Genomic DNA, 24,598 nt, shown 5'->3' on the forward strand with positions numbered 1-24,598 from the left:
TGCATAAAATAAACAAATATTTCTAAATATGCTTGTGATAAGTAAACAACCACACCAAATACCAAAGCACAAAAAAAGAGTTATATGAACATAAGAACACAAAAGAAAGAAAGGGAACAAAAATGAAAAAAGGTCACGATAAAAATTGCACACAGATTAAATGGCTTAACTCTCTAACAAAAGTCCCCAGTAGAGTTGCCAATTGTTGCAACCTACCCTATGGCGGGAGGGTAAGGCAAGATTCACGGGTGCATCTTCCAAAAAAAGAAAACATGTGGTAGTCGCCACCAACATTTATTCAAGGAAAACGTTAGAAAAAAACCAAAAAGGGGTCTGCGAATTTTAAGAACAAGGGTTCGGGAGTTGTTTACGCACAGGGAAGGTATTAGCACCTCACACGTTCATCAATTCAGTAGCACCTCAGCCTCGTTTTTCTCTTCTTTCTTCTTCTTCTCTTCAAATTTCATTGAATCCTTTCAATGTTTGAAAGTTGAACCCTTTCTTCAACCCCCCCCCCCCCCCCTTACGCCTATTTATAGGAAATGTGGGGATTTTGGTGGATCTGCAGCTCGCCCAGGCAAGTTGTTGCTTCAACCTGAAGTAACCTTGCTCGCCCAGGTAAGCTTAGCTCGCCTTACTTCACCCTTAAGCTATTTAGGGGCCTAGGTGAGCCAGAGGCTAGCCTGGGCAAGCCAGGGGTCAAAAAAATCATTAAAAATTACCCTTTTGCCCTCCCTTTTAGGTTTTTCTGCATTCTTTACCGAAACATTGAATAATATTTTGTCTTATGCAGAAATTGGTGTTGAATAGCTTAATTCGGCTAACGAGAATCAAAATGTTAGCGAATGATAGTCCCCGGACGAAATTAGGGTCTGACACCATGATACTAGAGTAAAGCCAATAAAATGACAAGTTCCACTAGTGCTCTTTCTAGCAGTTTTGCATTTGGAAAAATCAGAATCAGAGTATCCTAATAGATTATAAAAGGAATTCTTAGGATACCATAATCCTAGATTGATAGTGCCTAATAAGTATCTCATGTTTCTTTTAACTGCACTAAGGTGAGATTCTTTGGGATTTGCTTGAGATCTTGCACACATACAAACACTAAACATTATATCAGGTCTACTTACAGATAAATAAAGAAGAGATCCGATCATACCTCTATATTTCTTTGTCTATTGACTGACCGGCTTCATCTTTATCCAGATAGAAAATAGTACTCATAGGAGTAGCCATGTGTTTAGCATTTTCCATCCCAAACGTGTGAATTAGGTCTTTGCAATATTTTGATTGACTGATAAATATTCCTTTCTTTGTTTGCTTTATTTGCAGCCAAGAAAAAAGTTTAACTCACCCATCATTGACATTTTAAATTCATTTTGCATATCTTGAGAGAATTCTTTGCAAAGAGAATCAATAGTTGACCCAAAAATGATATCATCAACACATATTTGTACTAAGAGTATATCATTCAATTTTATTTTAATAAAAAGGGTGATATCAACCTTTCTTCTTGAAAAACCCTTTTCTAAAAGAAATTTACTCAGACATTCATACCAAGCCCTAGGGGCTTGTTTTAAACCATATAAAGCCTTTTTCAATTTAAAGACATGATTAGGGTTTTCTAAGTTTTCAAAACCAAGAGATTGATCCACATATACTTCTTCTTGGATAAAACCATTTAAAAAGGCACTTTTAACATCCATTTGATAGAGTTTAAAGTCCATTATGGATGCAAAAGCTAATAACATTCTAATGGCTTCTAATCTGGCTACTGGAGCATAGGTTTCCTCATAATATATTCCTTCTTCTTGATTATATCCTTTGGCCATTAACCTAGCCTTATCTCTAATTACTATTCCATGTTCATCCAATTTGTTTCTGAATACCCATTTAGTTCCTATAACTGGATGATTATCGGGTTTGTCAACTAATTCCCAAACTTTATTTCTTTCAAACTGATTTAACTCTTCTTGCATAGCTATAATCTAGTGTTCATCAATTATGGCTTCTTTTAAATTTCTAGGTTTAATTAAAGAAAAAAAAACCATATTATTGCAAACATCTTTGAGAGAGTGTCTAGTTGTTACCCCTTTGGATATGTCACCGATGATGTTATCAAGAGGATGGTATCTTGAAGTTCTCCACTATCTTGGAAGATCTGTACTTGTTTTTGCTTCATCAATTTGGAAGCCTTCATCATTTCCCTTTCCTTTGCCTTTGTGCTCTTCACCCTGAATATCCATACCTTCTAAAGAATTTGAAATATCATCTATAGTTTCCTTTCTTGGCCTAATTGGGTTAGTTTCATCAAAAGCAACATGGATAGATTCTTCAATGATCATAGTTCTTTTGTTATAAATTCAAAATGCTTTACTGTTCAAGGAATAGCCAAGGAATATACCTTCATCAGATTTTGCATCACTTTAATTGGACTGGGATTCTCCCAATTCAATTAAATTTATTTCTCAACACACACATCAAATATTCACTTAATACATGTGAAATTACAAAACTACCCCTTATACAAAAACTAGTCTAGGTGCCCTAAAATACAAGGGATAAAAAATCCTACATTTCTAGGATACCCTACCTACATTGCGTAGCCCTAAATACAAGGCCCAAAAATAATGAAATCCTAATCTAATATGTACAAAGATAAGTGGACTCATACTTAGCCCATGGGCCCAAAATCTACCCTAAGGCCCAATCTTCTTGGAGTCTTCTATCCAATGCCCTTGGGGGGTAGGATTGCATCAAAACTTACCTAAGTTGTCTTTGCCATTGTTTAGACAAAACACTGACATCCAAACACATGAAGATGAGAAATTTTTGGTTTTCTTCCGTTATACAATTCATATGGAGTTTTCTTCAAGATTGGTCTAATTAAAGCTCTATTCATTATATAGCGTGCAGTATTTACAGCTTCAACCCATAAATATTTAGGAAGGATTGTATCATTAAGTAAAGTTCTGGCTATCTCTTCTAAAGATCTATTTTTCCTCTCAACTACTTCATTTTGTTGAGGGGTTCTAGGTGCAGAAAAATTGTGTTCAATACCATTTTCATCACAAAATAATTCAAAATCCTTATTTTCAAATTCTCCTCCATGATCATTCCTAATAGATGCAATTTTGAGATTTTTCTTATTTTGAATGATTTTAGCAAGTTTCTTGAAAGCATGAAAAGCATCTCTTTTATGAGTGAGAAATAATGTCCATGTGAATCTTGAGTAATCATCAACTATAACAAGAACATAGTAGTTTCCTCCAAAACTCATAGTTCTAGAGGGGCCAAAAGGATCCATATGCAAAAGTTGTAAAGGTTGAGTTGTAGACACAATATTCTTTGATTTGAAGGAAACATTGATCATGATTTGATGTTTTATCTAAATTTATCATATATACATTATTTGATCTATAGCCTATATGTTCTATATTTCTATCATGTTTGTTTTCAATAACACAACTATGAGAGTCAAATGATACTAGATAGCCTTTATCACATAATTGACTAACACTTAGTAGACTATGCTTAAGACCATCAACAAGTAGATGAATTCATACCTATTTTTCTGACTCCAAGGATTCTACCTTTATTGTTGTTGCCATAAGTCACATGTCCGCTATTCTTGGGAGAAATATGAGTAAACTTTGATGCATCTCCTATCATGTGTTTAGAGCATCTGCTATCAATGTACCAACTCTTCAAAGAATCCTATATAATCATGTTTAGGACTTAGGTACCCAAACTTTCTTGGGTTCTTGAATGTTAGTTTTGATAAAAGATCCTTTTGGAACCCATATCATTTTAATATTATTAATATTTTTCCTAAAATAGCATGTAGATGCACTATGTCCTTTCTTTCCACAGTAAAAGTATGTTAAGAAAGGAGAATTATTCTTTTGAGTAGATTCAAAGAATTTTTTATAAAACTTTTGTTGTTTATCAGGTCTATATCCTAATCAAGCCTTATCAAACACATATCTTTGCTTTCCTAGTATAATATGTAAATTATTTTTGCCAATAGTAAATTTGGCAAGAGAATTTTTCAGATCCTTGATTTATTCTATAAACCTGCTACAATAATTACATGAGTTAGATGCTTCTTTACTATCTTATATCACTTTTATGGTTGAAGATTGATATGTGCCAATTGGTTTTAAATTTTTGACTTCAGTTCTAAGATTTTCTAATTCTTCATTTAATTTCAAAACTTCCTTTTCTAAGTTTGAAATATTTTTCTTCGAAAATGAAACTAGTTTTGCAAGTTAAACTGATTCTTTATGTAAATCAGTGGATGCATCTTGAAGTTCATCAAAGGAAATAGATAAGTTATTGTTAGAAGACGTTACCTCTTCTTCGCTTTCATAATTTTTGGCCATAAGACTGAGATTCACGACTTCATTTTCTGAGTCTCTGGATGAATCCATATCGTTATCTTCCCAAGTGATGTAAGCTTTCTTTGCTTTCTTATCATTGAAGGTTTTCCTCTTAGATCTTTCCATTATTTTCTTGAAACTCGGGCAATCAACTCTTAGATGTCATGGTTGATTACATTCATAACACTTTGGAACAGAAGATGAATCTTCTCCTCTTTTCTTTGATTTCCTTTGTTTCTTAGGAATTTATTGAATCTCTTTATGAAGAAACTAAAATCATCATCTTCTTTTATTTCATTCAAGTCTTCTTTACCACTTTCTTCTTGAATTAAAGATGAAGCTTTATGTTGTGATTCCTTTCTTTTTCTTGTCATTTTCTTCATGTTGATTTAGTCTCATGAGTTCCATTTTGTGTTCCTGAAGCTTTCCAAAAAGAGTTGCAAGAGACATGTTAGTAAGGTCTCTTGATCCTGTAATTGTCGTTACCTTTGGTTGTCATTCCCTGCTTAAACATCTCAAAACTTTGTTAATAAGATCTTCATTAGGAAATATCTTTCCTAATGATGCACGATGATTTACTATATGAGTGAATCTCTTTTGCATATCCTGTGTAGTTTCATTTTGATTCATTCTAAGTAATTCATATTCATGGGTTAGGTTATTTATTCTAGATCTTTTTACATCAGTTGTTCCTTCATAGGTGATCGAGGCCGTACCCGAATCAAATAAACATTAAAATGTAGTAACTACGAAGTGATCCTAGGTCGTTTCCCAGCGAGTAACGATAAACCAAATGTTCATAATATACTTGTAGTAACAGTAACAATTGGGGGGGGTTATTTGTTTTGTGATTTAAAGAACAAGTAAACTGGAATACAAAATTAATAGTATTAAAAATAGGTTGTTTCCTCTGATTCAGAATCCATTCTCTTGTCCTAGGTTATGGAGAATTCGTCCCTAATAGTTAACCACTTAATCCAACCCTATTTTAATTTACTAAGCGAAAATCAACTTAGGGTTGTCAATACGTGATTAGGCAACACATACAACAATTAACCCTTCATTCATAAAGCATGAACGCAAGTTAGGCTCATAGGCAATTAATCGAACAAGAAGCGTGGATAGATTAATATTAACGAATGTGGGTTAATTGGTGAAGGGAAAACTGCCAGGAAGCCACATTATAAACAGAACCTCGAAGAGAGTTGAGCTTCATCCTCAGAAGGAAACAACACCAGAATATTTAGCCTTCCATAGATTCAATAAAAGCAAAAAACGTAAATGAAACTAAAAGCAAAAACATAAATGAAGCAGAAATGTAAATGAAAGCAGAAGAAGGAACAAGAAACGAAATTGCAATCAGAAGCAGAGAAAATGAAATTGCATTCAAGTAAACAGTAAAACTAAGCTAAAATGTAAAAACCCTAAAACTGTGCTCTGAATAATGAATCCCACTTTACACAAATCCCAAGGCTACTATTTATAAGGGTCACTCAAAGTCACTGGGCCCTATTACATTACTCTGGCCCAAAACGAAATAAAAACTGAACAACATAAAATAAAATTGCAATCTCCTAATTAGAAATTAACTAAGGTAAACGTTGCTTTATCTGCCCTCTTTAAGTCCACAACCAAAATTCGTATTAAGCCCAATGCTTCATTAGTTCTTGAAATTAGATTAAAAACATCAAATTAGCTTAATGAGCCCAAATAATAAAACTGCCTAATTAATTTGACAATTAAGACTAATCAGTAATTAAAATGGTGCAAAAAGGATTAAGAAAATGGGATAAAATAATGACACATCAAATCCCCCCATACTTAGCCTTTTGCACTCCTGGGAAAAATGAAACAAAGAGCAAAATCCAAGGATATCAAAGAGAGACAACAAAAACATTTACATATTTCTCAATGAACATCAAGGAACGAAAGGAATGGATAACATCTAACATGAAGAGATCCAAAGAGTCAAGGCATTCGTGAAAATCATCCAAGCAACCCAATCATGGCAAAATAGTTAATCAGCTCAAGAATGAAAAAGTGATAAAGCCTCACAAGATATACACTCTATCTCTCAAGCTACTATTTACCCTCAAAGCACCCATGAAAACCAACACCATATAAACTTGGCAAGATTCTAAAATTGACAATCAACCCATAAACACAAGCACATGAGGATCAAAAGGTCTTTTAAGGTTGTAATGGAGCCAAGGACAAGGTAGGGAAAAATATGGAATAAGTAGCTAAATCCCAAAGGAATAGAGGAGCAATGGGGAATAAGTGCACATTAAGAAAAAATAAGAAAACTTAAAGATAAAATTTAAATACAAAGAGTAGAACCAAGAGTCTCATCATTTTTTTTCCATTTATGATCTTATTCACTCAACTTTATTGCTTTTCTTTTTCTTTTTCTAATTGATTCAACTTGAAATTTTTTTTTTGCAAGTAGCATTTGAGAACTAGCATATCATTCAGCAGCATGTCCAACATTTAACCCATATACAATGTACATCAATATGGCCCAAAGTACGTCATGAAGCATAGCCAACAAAACATGTTATCCAACAAAAATCCCCCCACACTTATTCCCAAAACAATTCCAAAGCTCCAAAATTCCTTAAGGTTAAGCTGAGATCATGGTTTTTCACTTAAGGCTTGTAATGAGCTTCAAAACAAAGAAAGGGAAATATAGGCTCAAAGGGGCTATCAAAGGAATTAATTCAAGGTAAGTCCATTTGGCTAGATGCTTATAAGATCAAAATTGCCTCAATCATTTCCAAATATGCATGTGAATTAGGAAGCATCAACAAGAATCAAGCCAAGGCTATTGTGCAAGCAATCAATGGGGCAAAACACACCAAATCATTATGATGATGGATGGCTCAAATTCTCACAAAGGTAAACTTATCACTTTCAACTTGAGCTTTCAAAACTATCATGACATGTAGAGGAAAAACAAGGATTTAAAATCACAAAATGTCAAGAGACTTTTATTTTCAAAACAATTACCCATTTCTTGAACATATCCTATAATTCAAAGAAAAACATGCAATGTTGTACATGCAAACAGAATTGACCTAAAATATTAAACTAGAAACCCAACAAAACTAACAACATTAACAAATTAACACAACTAACAAAATTAACAAAACTATCAAAAGTAGCAAAACCAAAGAACACTCCCCCCCCCCCCCCCCATACTTAAACAACACATTGTCCTCAATGTGGCACAATTAAAAGATTAAAAGCAATTAAACCATCAAATAGAATCGGACAAGTGTAATAAAAGCAAGGAATGAGATAGGAAAAGAAAAACTCCCTAAGTCATGGTGGAGGAAGAGTAGGGTGGAGTAAGGAAGTCTCTTCCACCACTACATCCACTAAAGAATGGTTTGTGAGGAATGGCTTAAGTCGGTGTCCGTTAACCTTGGAGCTCTTGTTTGTGGAGTCGCTTTTGATCTCAACTGTACCATAAGGAAAAACATTAGTAACAACAAAAGGACCAATCCACTTAGACCTCAACTTACCTCTCATGAGTCCAAGCCTATAATTATACAATAACACTTTTTGCCCAACCATGAAGTCCTTCTTAATTATCATGCTATCATGGAACTTCTTGGTCTTTTGTTTGTAGAACTTGGCATTCTCGTAGGCTTCTAGGCGGATCTCATCTAACTCACTCAGTTGCAACTTTCTTTGCTCACCAGTTTGATCTATAGAGAAGTTGCAAGTCTTCACTAGCCAGTATGCTTTGTGCTCAATCTCCACTGGAAGATGACATGCCTTTCCAAAGACAACTCGATAAGGAGACATTCCTATGGGTGCTTTGTAGGCATTTCGATGTGCCCAAAGAGCATCATCAAACCCGGTACTCCAATCTTTCCTGCTTGGCTGCACAATCTTCTCTAAAATTCTCTTGATCTTCCTGTTAGAAATTTTTTCCTGTCCATTGGTTTGGGGGTGGTATGGTGTGGATACCCTGTGTACAACCTCGTACTTTTTAAGCAAGGCATGCATTGACTTGTTGCAAAAATGGGTTCCTTGATCACTAACGATTGCTTTAGGTACTCCAAACCTGCAAAACAGATTAGATCTGACAAAATCTGCAACAACCTTAGCATCATTAGTTCTAGTGGGCTTGGCTTCCACCCATTTTGAAACCTAATCAACTGCAAGGAGAATGTAAACATAACCAAAAGAGACAGGAAAAGGGCCCTTGAAATCTATGCCCCAGACATCAAACACCTCACAGAATAGCATAGGTTGCTGAGGCATTTGTTGTCGCCAGGTAAGTGCACTTCCTGCTCTCTAACACTGCTCACAAGTGCTACAAATCTTCCACGCATCTTTAAAGATGGTGGGCCAATAAAAGCCACAGTCAAGCACTTTGCGAGCTGTCCTTTGAACACCCAGATGACCTCCCGGTGCGGAAGAATGACAGAACTTCAGGACTGAGTTAGTCTCATGATTTGGAATGCATCGTCTAATGACTTGATCACTGCACAATTTCCACAAGTAGGGGTCATCCCAAATAAAATGCTTAAGATCACTTTTAATTTTTTCTTTTTGAGCCTTAGATGCCAAGGGAGGAAAACATAAGCAATTAAATAATTGACAATGTTAGCAAACCAAGGAGTAGAAAGAGAGTCAGAAATACTATACATTATATACAAATGATCATTTGGGAAATCATCCCGAATGGGTGAATCCTCATCAAACACACGTTCGATCCGACTCAAATGATCAGCAACTAAATTTTGTTCTCTACTCCTATCATGGATCTCCAAGTCAAACTCTTGGAGCCAGAGCATCCATCGGATCAACCTAGGCTTTGAATCAGCCTTCTTCAACAAGTACTTTAGAGTTTCATGGTCAGTATAAACAATAATGCAAGTACCAAGAAAATAAGAACGAAATTTTTCAAGAGCAAAAACTATAGCTAGTAGCTCTTTCTCAGTAGTAGTATAATTCGCTTGGGCAGCATCTAAAGTCCTAGAAGCATAATATATCACCCTGGGCAATTTATCAATTTTCTGAGCAAGGACAGCCCCCAATGCATAATTTGATGCATCACACATAAGCTCAAAAGGGGCTGTCCAGTCGGGTGCCTGGATGATGGGGGTGGTAGTCAGTGCTCTTTTGAGGCAATCAAAAGCCTCTTTGCATTTATCATTAAAGTCAAACTCCACCTCCTTTTGCAACAAGTTGGATAGTGGAAGGGCTACTTTGCTAAAATCTCTTATAAAGCGCCTGTAGAATCCTGCATGACCAAGAAAAGATCGCACCTCTCGCACACAAGAGGAGTAAGGCAATTGTGAAATAACATAAATTTTTGCAGGATCTACTTCAATGCCCTTATTGGAAATAATGTGGCCTAAAACTATACCTTGCTCAACCATAAAATGACATTTATCAAAATTTAGAACAAGATTAGTTTCAATGCATCTATTCAAAACCTTTTCCAGACTATCCTAACAATTATCAAAAGACGATTCATATACAGTGAAATCATCCATAAACACCTCTATGCAATTTTCTAAAAAATCATTGAAAATACTAATCATGCACCGCTGGAAGATACCAGGGGCATTGCACAAGCTGAAAGGCATCCTCCTATAGGCAAAAGTGCTGAAGGGGCAGGTGAATGTGGTCTTTTCCTGATCCTCAGGAGCAATATTAATTTGCATATAACCAGAAAAACCGTCAAGGAAATAGTAGTGAGATTTACCTACTAGGCATTCAAGCATCTGGTCAATGAATGGCAGGGGAAAATGGTCCTTTTTGGTAACCTGGTTTAGCCTCCTATAGTCGATGCAGACTCTCCAACTATTCTGCACCCGAGTAGGAATCAGCTCCTCCTTCTCGTTTTTTATCACGGTGAGGCCGATTTTCTTTGGGATTACCTGGACGGGACTCACCCATTGGCTGTCGGAGATAGGATAAATGATCCCAGCTTGCAAAAGCTTGGTTACCTCCTTCTTCACTACATCAAGAATCATCGGGTTGAGTCTTTTCTGTGGTTGTCTTACTGGTTTAGCCCCATCCTCTAAATTTATCCGATGCATACATGTGGATGGGCTAATACCAGGAATGTCTGCCAGGGTCCAGCCTATAGCCTTCTTATGCTTCTTGAGAACTGATAACAACTTCTCCTCTTGCTCATCAGCAAGGGAGGCAGATATAATCAATGGAATACTTTTTCTATCATCTAAGTAAGCATATTTTTAATTTGATGGCAGAGACTTCAATTTTGGTGGGGGCGGCTGGATAGTGGTAGAAAGAGGTGGTTTCTCGACATGTGTCTCATAAAGAAAGTCAGAGGTATATGTACTTCCTGAAACATGATTAGTTCTATCTGACTCTAGAAAATCAATCTCAAGAGGTAAAACATCACCAAACATGTAATCAATATCAAATTCAGATTCACTCTTAGCATCAAGTACAAATTCAGACATATGATCAAGTACAAATTCATATTCAATGCATGAAGAGTGACAGTCATGCAGATTAGAATGAAGATCAGTTATGTATTCATCAACAAGATGGTCCATTATTTCAACACGAAATACAGAAATGTTTGTTGTAGTATAGTGGTAAGTATTCCCGCCTGTCAAGCGGGTGACCCGGGTTCAATCCCTGGCAACGACACCAAATTTGATCGAGGCCATACCCGAATCAAATAAACATTAAAATGCAGTAACTAGGAAGTGATCCTAGGTTGTTTCCCAACGAGCAATGATAAACCAAATGTTCATAATATACTTGCAGTAACAGTAACAATTGGGGGGGTTGTTTGTTTTGTGATTTAAAGAACAAGTAAACTAGAATACGAAATTAATAGTATTAAAAATGGGTTGTTTCCTCTGATTTAGAAGCCATTCTCTTGTCCTAGGTTATGGAGAATTCGTCCCTAACAGTTATGTAAGAGCAAGCTTCATGATGAATCCAGATTGATTCAAAGAAGTTTTGATGATAACAAAGGTAATGACAAAAAGCTCAAAGGTCAAGAACACTTTATGATAACAAAGATGATGATCTCAAGAATCAAAGAATGAGATCAAGATGTTCAAGATTGAATCAAGAACATTTCAACTTTCAAGAGAAAATTTGATTTCAAGAATCAAGAATCAAGATTCAAGGTTCAAGCTTCCAAGAATCAAGATCAAGATTCAAGACTCAAGATTCAAGAATCAAGAGAAGACTTAATCAAGATAAGTATGAAAAAGTTTTTTCAAAAACTGAGTAGCACATGGATTTTTCTCAAAACTTGTTTACCAAAGAGTTTTTACTCTCTGGTAATCGATTACTAGATTATTGTAATCGATTACCAGTAGCAAAATGGTTTTCAAAAAGCTTTCAAAATGAATTTACAGCGTTCCAATTAATTTCAAAATGTTGTAATCGATTACAAGTATTTGGTAATTGATTACCACTATGTTTGAACGTTGAAATTCAAATTAAATTGTGAAGAGTCACATCCTTTCACAAAAAAGCTTTGTGTAATCGATTACACTGATTTGGTAATCGATTACCAGTAACAGTTTCTGAAAAAAATCAAAAGATGTAACTCTTCAAATGGTTTTTTGACTTTTTCAAATTGGTTTTAAGTTTTTCTAAAGGTCATAACTCTTCTAATGGTTCTCTTGACCAGACATGAAGAGTCTATAAAAGCAAGGCTTTGTTTTGCATTTTCATATCAATCTATACATCTATCTTTTCCAATTCATTCTTTACACAAGCAATTTTTCCACATTGATTTCTGAGTCTCTTTGAACTTCTTCTTCTTCTTCCTTTTGCCAAAAGCTTTCCAAAGTTTTCAGTTTTCTAAACCTTGAAAACTTGTGCTATTCATCTTTTCATTCCCTTCTCCCTTTGCCAAAAAGAATTCGCCAAGGACTAACCGCCTGAATTCTTTTTGTGTCTCTCTTATCCCTTTTCCAAAAGAACAAAGGACTAACCGCCTGAATTCTTTTGTGTCTCCCTTCTCCCTTATCAAAGAATTCAATAAGACACAGTCTGAGAATTCTTTTGATTCTTCCCTTTCCCATAAACAAAAGATTTCAAAGGACTAACCGCCTGAGAATTCTTTTGTATCCCCATTCAAAAAGTTTCAAAGGTTTAACCGCTTGAGATCTTTGTCTTTACACATTGGAGGGTACATCCTTTGTGGTACAAGTAGAGGGTACATCTACTTGGGTTTGACTGAGAACAAGATAGTGTACATCTCTTGTGGATCAGTTCTAGTGGAGGGTACATCCACTAGGTTGTTCAAAGAGAACAAGGGAGGGTACATCCCTTGTGGATCTTTGCTTGTAAAAGGATTTTTACAAGGTTGAAAAGAAATCTCAAGGATCGCAGGTCGCTTGGGGACTGGATGTAGGCACGAGTTGTTGCCGAACCAGTATAAAAACTCTTGTGTGTTTGTCTCCTTCTTCCCTACTATTTTAATTTTCGTTGTGCATTTTAATTTCCACTTTTACTTTTCGTTAAGTTTCTTTTCTACTCTTTATTCACTTAACAACATAGTAAAAGCCTAAGAAGAGTAAACTTTTAATTAGTAAAGGTTTAGGAATAATTAATTCAACCCCCCCCCCCTTCTTAATTATTCAGATGCCACTTGATCCAACAAGTTAACCACTTAATCCAACCCTATTTTAATTTACTAAGCGAAAATCAACTTAGGGTTGTCAATACGTGATTAGGCAACACATACACCAATTAACCCTTCGTTCATTAAGCATGAACGCAAGTTAGGCTCAGAGGCAATTAATCGAACACGAAGCGTGCATAGATTAATATTAACGAATGTGGGTTAACTGGTGAAGGGAAAACTGCCAGGAAGCCACATTATAAACAGAACCTCGAAGAAAGTTGAGCTTCGTCCTCAAAAGGAAACAACACCAGAATATTTAGCCTTCCATAGATTCAATAAAAGCAGAAAAGTAAATGAAACTAAAAGCAAAAACATAAATGAAGAAGAAACGTAAATGAAGCAGAAACATAAATGAAAGCAGAAGAAGGAACAAGAAACGAAATTGCAATCAGAAGCAGAGAAAATGAAATTGCATTCAAGTAAACAGTAAAACCAAGCTAAAACGTAAAAACCCTAAAACTGTGCTCTCAATAATGAATCCCACTTTACACGAATCCCAAGGCTGCTATTTATAAGGGTCACTCAAACTCATTGGGCCCTATTACATTTCTCTGGCCCAAAACGAAATAAAAACTAAACAACATAAAATAAAATTGCAATTTCCTAATTAGAAATTAACTAAGGTAAACGTTGCTTTATCTGCCCTCTTGAAGTGCACAACCAAAATCCGGATTAAGCCCAATGCTTCATTAATTCCTGAAATTAGATTAAAAACATCAAATTAGCTTAATGAGCCCAAATAATAAAACTGCTTAATTAATTTTACATTTAAGACTAATCAGTGATTAAAATGGTGCAAAAAGGATAAAATAATGACACATCAATGGGTTACTTGTAAGGTGTCCCACATTTCTTTTGCATTCTTGTAGTTTAATACTCTAAAATATTCATCCATGTCTAATGCAGATGTAATTATATTTTTGGTCTTTAAGTTATATTGTACCATTTTCCTTTCTTCTTCATCCCATTGTTCATTGGGTTTTTCTATAGTTGTATTTCCTGCTACCATAGTAGGGATGTAAGGACCGATTTCAATGGCTTCCCAGATGTTTAAATTTGTAGCCTCTATGAAGATTTGCATACGGTTTTTCCAGTAATGATAACCCACACCATTGAATATAGGAGGTATGCAATCCTACCCCGCAAGGGCATTGGAGAGAAGACTCCAAGTAGATTGGACAAGAGATGCAAGAGAAGACCCAAGGGTTCTCATGAGCCTTAGGGCAGATTTCGGGTCCATGGGCTAAGTATGAGCCCACTTATCTTTGTACATATTAGATTAAGGTTTCATTAATTTTGGTCCTTGTATTTAGGGCTCCATAATGTAGGTAGGGTACCCTAGAAATATAGGATTTTTCAGCCCTTGTATTTTAGGGCACCTAGACTAGTTTTTGTATTAGGGGTAGTTTTGTAATTTCACATGAACTAAGTGAATATTTGATGTGTGTGGTTGGAAATAAATTTAATTGAATTGGTAGAAGCCCAATCCAATTAAATTTTAGAGGGGGAGGTGAGCATTTGCTTACTACACCCCATTGCCACATCATATAGTCACACTTTGTGCATGTCCTTCATGCTTTACATGCCTCATGACACCTAAGCACACTTAGTGGAGAATCTTGGAATTGATCTTGGATTAGTGGGCTGAACCATAACTAAAATTCACTAATCATAATTAGTGAAATTTTGGCTCCAAAGTTTGGCTCCACAAATTCAATTTCAAATTCAAGTGAAATTTGAATTGAAATTCAAATTTCCCTCCAATTTTGTGTGACACTTAGGCTATAAATAGAGGTCATGTGTGTGCTTTTTTTTCAACTTTGATCATTTGAATATTAAACTTCAAAGTTCAGACCTCTTTTGAGGCCAAAAATATTGCTCTTCTCTTCCTCACCCTTCATTCATCTCCTTCTTTCTCCAAGCTCTTATCCATGGCCTCCTATGGTGGTGAGCTTCTTCTAGACTCATCATTTCCTTGAAGTGGCGTCTCCTCTCTCTCTTCCTTCTCCATTCCGCGGCCATTCATCTTCCAAGAAGCAAAGGAATCCATTGATGAAGAAGATCCTAGGCCTACAAGCTCCAATGGAGCTTACATCAGGAGGCCTATTAATAGAGTTCCCTTATGGAAATAGAAAGTTTGATGAGGCCATAACTATTCTTGAAGTTTCTAAACCTTGTACAAGAATTAAGCTATGATACCACTTGTTAAACAAGTGGCCTCAATAACTTAAGAGGGGGGTGAATTAAGTTTCAAAATTTTCCCTTAACAAATTTTAATTCTCTCTTTAAAAGATATATGCAGACTTAATATGCAGAAAAAGAAGCAATGAACAATTTATTTAATGCTCTTTAAATGTGAAAAATAAAATTAAACTACAATAATGTAAATGAGATTAGGGAAGATAGAATTGCAAAATCAGTTTATATTGGTTCACCCACTTCATGTGCCTATGTCCAGTCCTCAAGCAATCTACATCTTGATTACAACAACAATTTGCTTTTGAAGTACAAAAGATTTTTTTTCTCTTTAAGAAAAGAATAATACAACTTGAAGAACTTTGAAGAATACTTAATTTTTTTGCAAGTGTTTTTCTTTTGAGAGAATAAGACAATGAAGTTCTGAAAAACTCTAAAGATTTTCGAACACAAGTCACATATATATAGGCCTTTGGTGGCTTTTCAAAAACTTATGAAGGGATGCGACTTTTTAGAGTTATTTTTGAAATTTCCTCACTAGTAATCAAATACAGATCTGTGGTAATCAATTACACAATTAATAATTGAGGAGTCATGTATTTTTTGTTTGAGTTTCAAAAAAATTTGTTATTGGTAATCGATTACACAAAGGTGGTAATCAATTACAGCCTTTAAAATTCAAATTCAAACTTTTTGAAAGCTTTGCAAAATCATTTTTGCTTCTGGTAATCGATTACAACTTTTGGTAAGATGTAATCAATTACCAGAGAGAAATATACTATTTTTCAAAGATGTAAAAAACATTTAAAACTTTATAAGAGATTTTGAAAATTTAAGCATTTAAGGCCAAACCTTTGCAATCTTTTAAGAGATTCTTTTAACAAATAATGGACTATTGTGAATCTTTTATCTTGATCTCTTGATCTTGTAGTAAACTTTCAATTGCTTCAATCTTTGGCATCATCAAAACCTTCATACAACATATGCAATCATACTTTACATTTCAGAGACTTCAATGTCTTCTGTCTTTACATTTCAAGACTTCAATGTCTTTTGTCTTTACATTCCCAAAGACTTCAATGTCTCCTATTTTGTTGTGCAAGATTATAGCGTCTTTTGTTTAGTACTTTTGATACTTCATCTGTTAATTCTTTTCTTTTACAGGTTTCACTTCTTGGGTTTTCACCAGTTGCTGGTCGGATAGCAAGATCGCTTGGATGAAATTAGTGTCCTTATCTTTACTTACCTTTTCATTTTCAAAAAAAGATAAGTAAAGAGGGGCAACTATTAGACCCTAATTTTGTCTGTGGACTATCATTCATGGATTTTGATTCTCACTAGCCGGATTGAGTTGTTCAACACTAGTTATCACACAAGACGAAAGATCATTCGATGTTTTGGTCAAGGATGCAGAAAATACCCAAGGGAAGGGGCAAAAGGGTCATTTTAGGCAGTTTTTTGGGCCCTGTCTCACCTGGGCCCCCAAATAGCTTAGGGGTGAAGTAACCAGCTCGCCTAGGCGAGCCAAGTTACTTCAGAGTGAAGCAATAACTCGCCTGGGCGAGCTGCAAGACCACCAAGTGCCCTCATTTCCTATAAATAGGCGTGAGGGAGGCTGAGGAAGGGATTAGACCTTCAGTGTTAAGAGAAATTGGAGAGAAATCAGAGAGAAGAAGAAGAAAGAAGAGAAAAATGAGGCCAAGGAAAAAACCGAATTGCGACCATAATCGACTTCTACATCATTCTTCGTTGGTCATCTGGTTAGTATTTATTTTAAGGATTTGGATACGGTCTATGCACCCTTAGGGGTCCTCTTTGTTGCTTTGCGCATCATCATTTCATTCTTCTATCATCAATAATCTCATTTTCTTCTTGTAAAATAAATTTCAACCAATCATTTGTATCGTAAATCATCTTTTTAAAGAGATTGAAAGTTAATGAACAAAACCAAGATAAAATACACATATAACTGAATTTTTTCTCCATCAAAGTCACTCGAGATTGTTCAAGGTCCAATGCCTTAACAACCTTTTTGTTCTTGTTATTTAAAATGAATATTTCAAAAGCCTAAAATAAACTCAACACACAAATTTCTTGCTTTAAAGAACTACGTAGGTCTGAATTCCTCATCGCACCTGAGGATACGTAGGAGAAAGGGCTACACCCTTGTCGAACCCAAAAAATAAAGAAACATAAAAAGGGAAAATAAATAATATTGAAGTCACATTTTTGCACACTCAATTAAAGGTTGTCGTCCCTTGTGACGGACGTGTGGGGTGCAAATACCTTCCCCTTGTGTAAACAACTCCCAAACCCTTTTCTTTGAAATCCACAGACCTCTTTTTGGTTTTTCTAACATTTTTCTTGAATAAACGTTGGTGATGACTCCCGCGTGTTCTCCTTTATGGAAGACACACTTTTTTATTTTGCCTCGCCCTCCCGCCGAAGGGTAGGTGTTTATCGTGATGACTCCACTGGGAATTTTGTTAGAGTTAAGCCATTTACTCATTGTGCAATGTTTATCATGACCTTTTCTTTATTTAATTTCCCTTTTCCCTTTTATGTTCTTGTTTTATCCATACTTATATAACTCTTTTTCTATGCTTTTGTGTTTGGTGTGTGGTTATCTACCTATTACATGCATAATTAGAAAAATTTGTTTGTTCTATGCATGCATGACACCTACACCTTTGCACACACGGTGAGTTATTAGGCCCTATACCCGGGTTTGTGTGAGACATAGGAAGTGGAGGTCGATCTTTGGTCATGCTGGGTCTCCGACTCGCTTGATAACAGTGAAGCCTCATCTAGAGTTTTCCTCTTTTGATGAAACGTTGTCACTAGTAGTCCTTACCGCCACAATGTTTGATATCAAAGAGGATGATATCTCTAGAAACCTTTGAAAGTTATGTATGACCACCTTTGGGAGTTGTCACTAAATAGAAAACCATTAACCCTTTCCATTAGGTTCCTAAATTAGGAACACGGAACAAACACACTATGTTAATTGGCCAACATTTGGATTCTTGCCGGCCGAATTGTGATGTTTCAGGAGGAAATGTGCAAACTACTCAAAATGGGGGCAAAAGGGTCATTTTGGGGACATTTTCCAACCCCTGGGCCCACCTAGGCCCATTAGGAAACTTAGAGGTGAAGTAACCAGCTCGCCTAGGTGAGCTAAGCTCGGAAGGCATCCAGATGCTCGTCTGGATCTATTGACAAAAGTTGACGAGAGACCGCAGGATATGTTTTACTGCGGCCCCATGGTGGATGCCAAATGTACTTACCAAAATCGGGAGCTAACACACATCAGGGTGGATGTGGCTGAAGTGGGCTTCTGCATTTTGCACGTGGGCTTTGAGAAGAGCCTTTGTCAAGAGGATAGGAGGGGGACCTGCAAAACAAAGGACTCTAACGCTCAAGTAAGTATGTGAGTTAGGAGATAAAGCAAGTATATGCTTAAGTATAAGTTCAAGTGAGCGAAAAAGAGAGGCACAAGCTTGTTGCTCATGTGCTGAAGTGTGTGGATGTATCGTGTTGAGGATTCGATGGAACCTAGTATTTATAGGATTGGAGCATAGTTACGGGTCCTTGTTTGTAGGGGTTGTTATAGCCTGTGCAGATAATTCTCTACTTACAGATAATAATTGGGAGCTTGTAGATAATGTTAGAGATAAATCATAGCTTATAGATAAAAAGCCAGAAGATAACTCTACCATGTAGATAATTTGTGTCTTTGTAGATAATTAACTACCTGCCAAGAGATAAAGGTATTCAAATATATTCCAATATTAATAGGTTAGAGATAACTTGTCGGTTAGGGAGCCCGATTGCTAAGGGCTAAGTGTCCATGCTCCTATTACAGGGCTGACATGGAGGCTTGACACATGTCACGGATTGCCATGTAGGATGTCACGTGTATGTTATGAGTCCTGGACAATACATGTATGAAACAAGAAAGGGAATGGGAAATTGAAAGTACCACTACACATTGTTAACTCTGTGGGAAGGGGCTCTTCAGTGTTGACGACTTGTGATATCAAGCGTTAATGTCGCCGCCTATAAAGCCAACATTGTATTTTTTACCTTGTTTGTAGCCTTTGAAAGTGTTGAAGTCTAGTGTCACCAACGGTTCTATTTGCATAGATCGAGAAGTTCTCTTGTTCTTGGGGGTTGTTCATGTTAACGTTGTAGTTTGTGAAGGAGTCGATGGGACTTGCACCTCCCTTATCGTAGTTCTTGATGCCAAACGATGCAACGATGAGTTTTTTTTCCGTAGCCGATGACCTCGAATGCGGCACTGACATCCTTGACTTGCTTGGGAGTAGGTGGTGATATTGATAGAGAGATCACAAGAGAGGAGGATGGAGGTGGCAAGAAAGAAAAAACTACTACTGAGATGATTTTTTACAACGATTAACAACAGCTACTGGTTGACAATGAAATTTGATTTTCTATTTGGTAAATTTTATAGAGATTTATTATTAAATGAAATTTTAATTTGAATTTTGAATATTTTAATCTTGACATTTTATTTTAATTTAAAAGTTAAAATTAGTCATTCTCATCCACACATAAGATGATAATTTTCGTATGATACATCTTCTTAATGTGTGTGTGTGTGTGACAAAGTTTGACTTTCAAATGAAAGTATTTGAATAAATATTAATAAACATATAAAGAAGATAAAAAAATTCGAGACAATAAATTTAAATATATAAAAATACTGAGGTAAAATACAAAATATTTTCTTATAATTTATGAAACTTAAAAACCACATTCTCACATATTCAACTTCAATAGTATGCAAGTCTACCAATGCTCTGTCAAAAAGTTAACTTCTTGCCTCCCCTGATGATATGTTTAATAAAGAATAAGAAAATAAAAATAAAAATAAGTATGTGAGAAAAAAGAGAAGAGAAATAAATAAAAAAAATAGAATAAAAATATTGGTATTTTTGTTTAAAAGAAATAGAATGAAAATGGAAAAGGAAAAAAAATGAATCGATTATATAAAATTGCACAATTGATTATCTTAACATAATCAAGTATATGGCTTTATATTTTAACATTTTTCTTTGCATCATAGGGTGGAATTTTTTTTGCATCATAAAAATTTAAAAATTTCTTTAGTATCTCTTGCATACCAAAAGATGAAAGCCCATTCTCTAATTCCTTTCTTGCTCAATTGTAACAGAGATCAAAGTATAGATCAACTTGATGTTTAATTAATTCCTTTGCCATCACATGGCAATATGTTAAAGACCTTGATTGATAAATTGAATAGCCTTATGCATGTGACTATGAGTCCATATATATAATAGAGAAAATTCTTCTTAGATTGTGAGGAGCTCCATATGGTATATTTATTGAAAATCCATGGAGCCTAGGAATCCAATGATCCAAACCCCACTAAACATCATAACAGTGCATGTGTAGTATTTCAAGGTAAATAATCAGCCTCACATGTCATAACATATGATACACAACCTAATACATGACAAATGACTTAAAGATTATAAGTTGGGTATAAATCCAAGTAGTAGACTGAAGTAAGAGGAAAGGATCCATAGTTGATGGGGATTGTTGATTCTCAAAGATGAAAGGATCCATAATTTATGGATCTTTGTAATGGTGACCACGTGAAAAAGAAAAGCTTCAATAGCAGTCACACTCCTTACCTGTGATGGAAACCACGACCTCTCTAAGAATGGTGGAGAAATTAGGGTTCACAAACGCGCAATTAGCCGAGCTCGTAGAAATGTGAAACAATAGAAAACAAAGCTCAAAGTACATCAAAAGTTGATCACAAATTTCTTGAAAAGAATGATTTACTAAATGAACTTCCGAATGTAGTAGAAGACGAAGGAGACTCACTACAAAGAAAAATCGTATAGAAAACGGGCTGAGCAAATCGAAATCACAAATTCCATCGAAGTATAGAAAGATAGAATCTTCGATCACTATTTCCACAAATATGGAGAAAGAGATGAATGTTGACAAAGTTATCCCTTTCAACATGTTATTTTCAAAATCTTATTGGAGCTCCAGGTCTCGAAACAGTTGAGACAACTTGTGACTATGGAATTGTATGATGGATCATCCGATCTAAATGATTAGTTATTAGCATTTGAGTTGGCATTTTCATATAAAGAAGCTTCAGCCTTAATAATATGTCATGCTCCCCACTGTCACTAAAATCTATAGTCTAAAATAGTTCCAATCTCTTACATCATGTTCCATAGATTCATGGTTGAATTTGAAGGAGAAATTTAGGTTTGCCTTTGCAACTAGTAAAGAAATACCAAAGATAGAGTCCAACCTAAAACTAATCTGGCAAGGGCAAGAGAAATTTCATAGAGGATACATCTCATGATTCAATAAAGAAGTGAGAGTTGCAGACAACCTGCAATGGGGAGTCATACTGATGTTGGCTAAGGCTGGTGTGAGGGAATGATCTCCTTTCTTCATATCCATTTCAAAAATGCCACCTAACACTTTGGAGGAGTTCCTGAAAAAAGTGGAAAATACATCAACTATGAAAATACCCTATAAGCCAGAAAATTAGAATGCACAAAAAGGTGTGGCGCAGGCGAAAAATGGCAAACAACTTAAGTTCGATGACAAACTGACTTACAAAGTAAGGTCGAAATACGACAAATACACTCCCTTGAATATTCTTGAGGAAGAATATTAAATGAAAACAGGGATGTGGAATTGAAGGATGCCAGTCTTGACGTTCCTAAATCGTTAAGGGAAGAAAGTGGCAAAAAATATTGGTAAAAATAATGTCACTATCATTGACCAACTGGACATCGCACTGACCATCACTTTTAGTTGAAAAACGCAATGGAAATCCTCATTTGTCAGGGAAAATTGGACATATGTGTGCAAGGACTGGTAATGTGTCATTATTTTCTCCTATTTCTTGACCCTTTTTGTCACCATTTTAATTATTGATTAACCTTAATTGTCAAATTAATTTTGCAGTTTTATCATTTGGACCTACTGGACTAATTTTGTGTTTTTAATTTAATTTCAGGAGAATTATAAGCAATTGGGCTTGAATCCGGAATTGGGCTTGGACTTGAAGAGAGCAGACAATTTTATTTTATCAAATCTTATCTTATCCAGATTTTATTTCATCTGAATATTATTTCATCTAGATTTTATTTCATCCAATCTTATCTTATCTTGCCCAGATTTTATTTTATTTATGGGCTTGGACTTAAAACAGATTTGTAAGCTTTGGGGCTAAGGACCTATATAACAACACCAGGGTTTTAGTTTAAGAGTTTTTGGAAAAGGAAAATAATTCTAGGATTTTAGAATTCCAGTTTCTACTGTTCATGCACACTATTCACGTAGAATAAAATTCATTTTCTACAATTTCATATCTGCTTCAATCTACAATTTCGTTTTCTACTGATTAATGGAAGGCTAAGTCTCCAGTGTTGTTTTCTAAGCACAACTCTCTTTGAGATTTTGTTATTACTATTGAATTCTTATCAGTTTTTCCACTTCACCAATTGCTCTGAATTTGTTGCAATTAATCCATGCATGCTTAGTGCTTGCGTAATTGTCTCTGCGCTTAATTTACATTCATGCTCAATGATCAGTTTCGTTCATGATCAATTGGTGTATGAGTTGCTTAATCACATAATGACAACCTTATATTAATTTTCGCTTAGAAATTTAATTTAGGGTTGGATTAAGTGGTTGAACTGATTAAGGATAATTTCTTGTAACCTAGGATAAGAGACTTGCTTGTGAATCAAGGGGAAATAACATGTTTTAATTATGTTATTTTCTAATTAAAATTTTCTTGTTGTTTAAATAACAAAAACAAACAACCCCCCCCCCCCCAATTCGTTACTGTTTTATTACTATCTGTTATGAATGTTTGGCTGACCATTGCTCGTTGGGAGACGATCTAGGATCACTTCCTAGATACTGCATTTTTAATTTTTATTTGATTCGAGTACAACCTCGATCAAATTTGGCGCCGTTGCCAGGGAGCAGTGGTCCAAAGGTTCATAATAATGTTTAGTTGTTTTGAGTCTAGCTCTGCTATTTAGTGTGTGAGTGTGTGTTGTTTGGTTTTGTGTAGTGTTTTGTTTTGCATTTCAGTCGTGTCCCCTGTCTAGCGCTTCCCTGTTTCAGTTGCTCACAAAATTGCGATTGATTTTGTGTAATGCTGTGTAATGCTGATTTTTTTGTGTAATGCTGTGAACAGTGTTTAGCGACTAAACTAGCGACTGATTTTGTAATTTAATTGGTGATTTTTGTTTTGATAGTTAGAGTTTTTATTTTTGGCTGATTTTTTCTGTGGTAGTTTCTTTTGATCCATATTTTGTGTGAAAAAAACCAAGAGCACTTGGTGTGGCTGAATTTAAGACAAACAAAAATTTGGGAACTTGTTTTTAGAAAAACTTAAAACGGCCATAACTTTTGCTCCGGGTATCAGAATGACTATTATTATATATGCATTTGGGGTAGAAGAAAATTTCTCATAGCCAATTGGGGTCTCCCAAACTCAAAAAATCAGCCGTTTGCTAAGTTCTTTTTATTTTTTTAGTATTATTGTCTTATTTTTCTAAACTTTCCTTAGGAATTTTTCATAGTTAGACTTTGAATTTTTGTCTGAAAATTTTTGTGCTATCTTTTCATGATTTTACAGTGTTGCTCACAAAATTTCAGCTCATTTGTATATCTTTTGAGTATAGTTGTAGTTTTAACCCCTTGTTAGGTGCTTGTTGAGAAACACATTATTTGCTGCATATAGTGCATGACTAGGGGCAATCCAGGTGATTTACAACCCTTTTATCCTGAAATAGATAGAAACTTTCATAGATTAGTTAGGAATAGTGTGCATCCTGGTCATTTTGTGCATTTTGAGCATCCTGATCATTTTGAGCATTATGTTGCTGGTGATTCTGAATATTCTGATTTTGAGCATTCGGCTGTTAATTTTCATACTGAGAACATGGATCAACCTCCACCTCGTGAGAGGAATCTTAGGGAGATGGCTGCACCTGATTTCACTTATGAAAGCTTGTGCATTCAATATCCTGATGAGGGTGTCCCATATGTTCTCAAGACTGGACTGATACATTTGCTGCCTAAGTTTCATGGTCTTGCAGGTGAAGATCCTCATAAGCATCTTAAGGAGTTCCATATTGTTTGTTCCACCATGAATCCCCTTGATGTCTAGGAAGATCATATCTTTCTAAAGGCTTTTCCTAATTCTCTGGAGGGAGTAGCAAAAGATTGGCTATACTACCTTGCTCCCAGGTCCATTTTCAGCTGGGAGGACCTTAAGAGGGTGTTCTTGGAGAAATTCTTCCCTACATCTAAGACCAGT

At 35.4% G+C, this 24,598-nt stretch overlaps 1 non-coding gene across 1 annotated transcript; it reads left to right on the forward strand.

Moving 5' to 3' along the window:
* The first annotated feature begins 10,960 nt into the window (after nt 1–10,960).
* Nucleotides 10,961–11,033, forward strand: TRNAD-GUC (transfer RNA aspartic acid (anticodon GUC)). The gene has a single exon. It is a non-coding gene; the product is annotated as a tRNA-Asp (tRNA).
* The last annotated feature ends 13,565 nt before the right edge of the window (nt 11,034–24,598 follow it).

The sequence above is a fragment of the Glycine max genome, chromosome 2 (assembly GCF_000004515.6).
Source record: "Glycine max cultivar Williams 82 chromosome 2, Glycine_max_v4.0, whole genome shotgun sequence".
NCBI classification, from domain to species: Eukaryota; Viridiplantae; Streptophyta; class Magnoliopsida; order Fabales; family Fabaceae; genus Glycine; species Glycine max.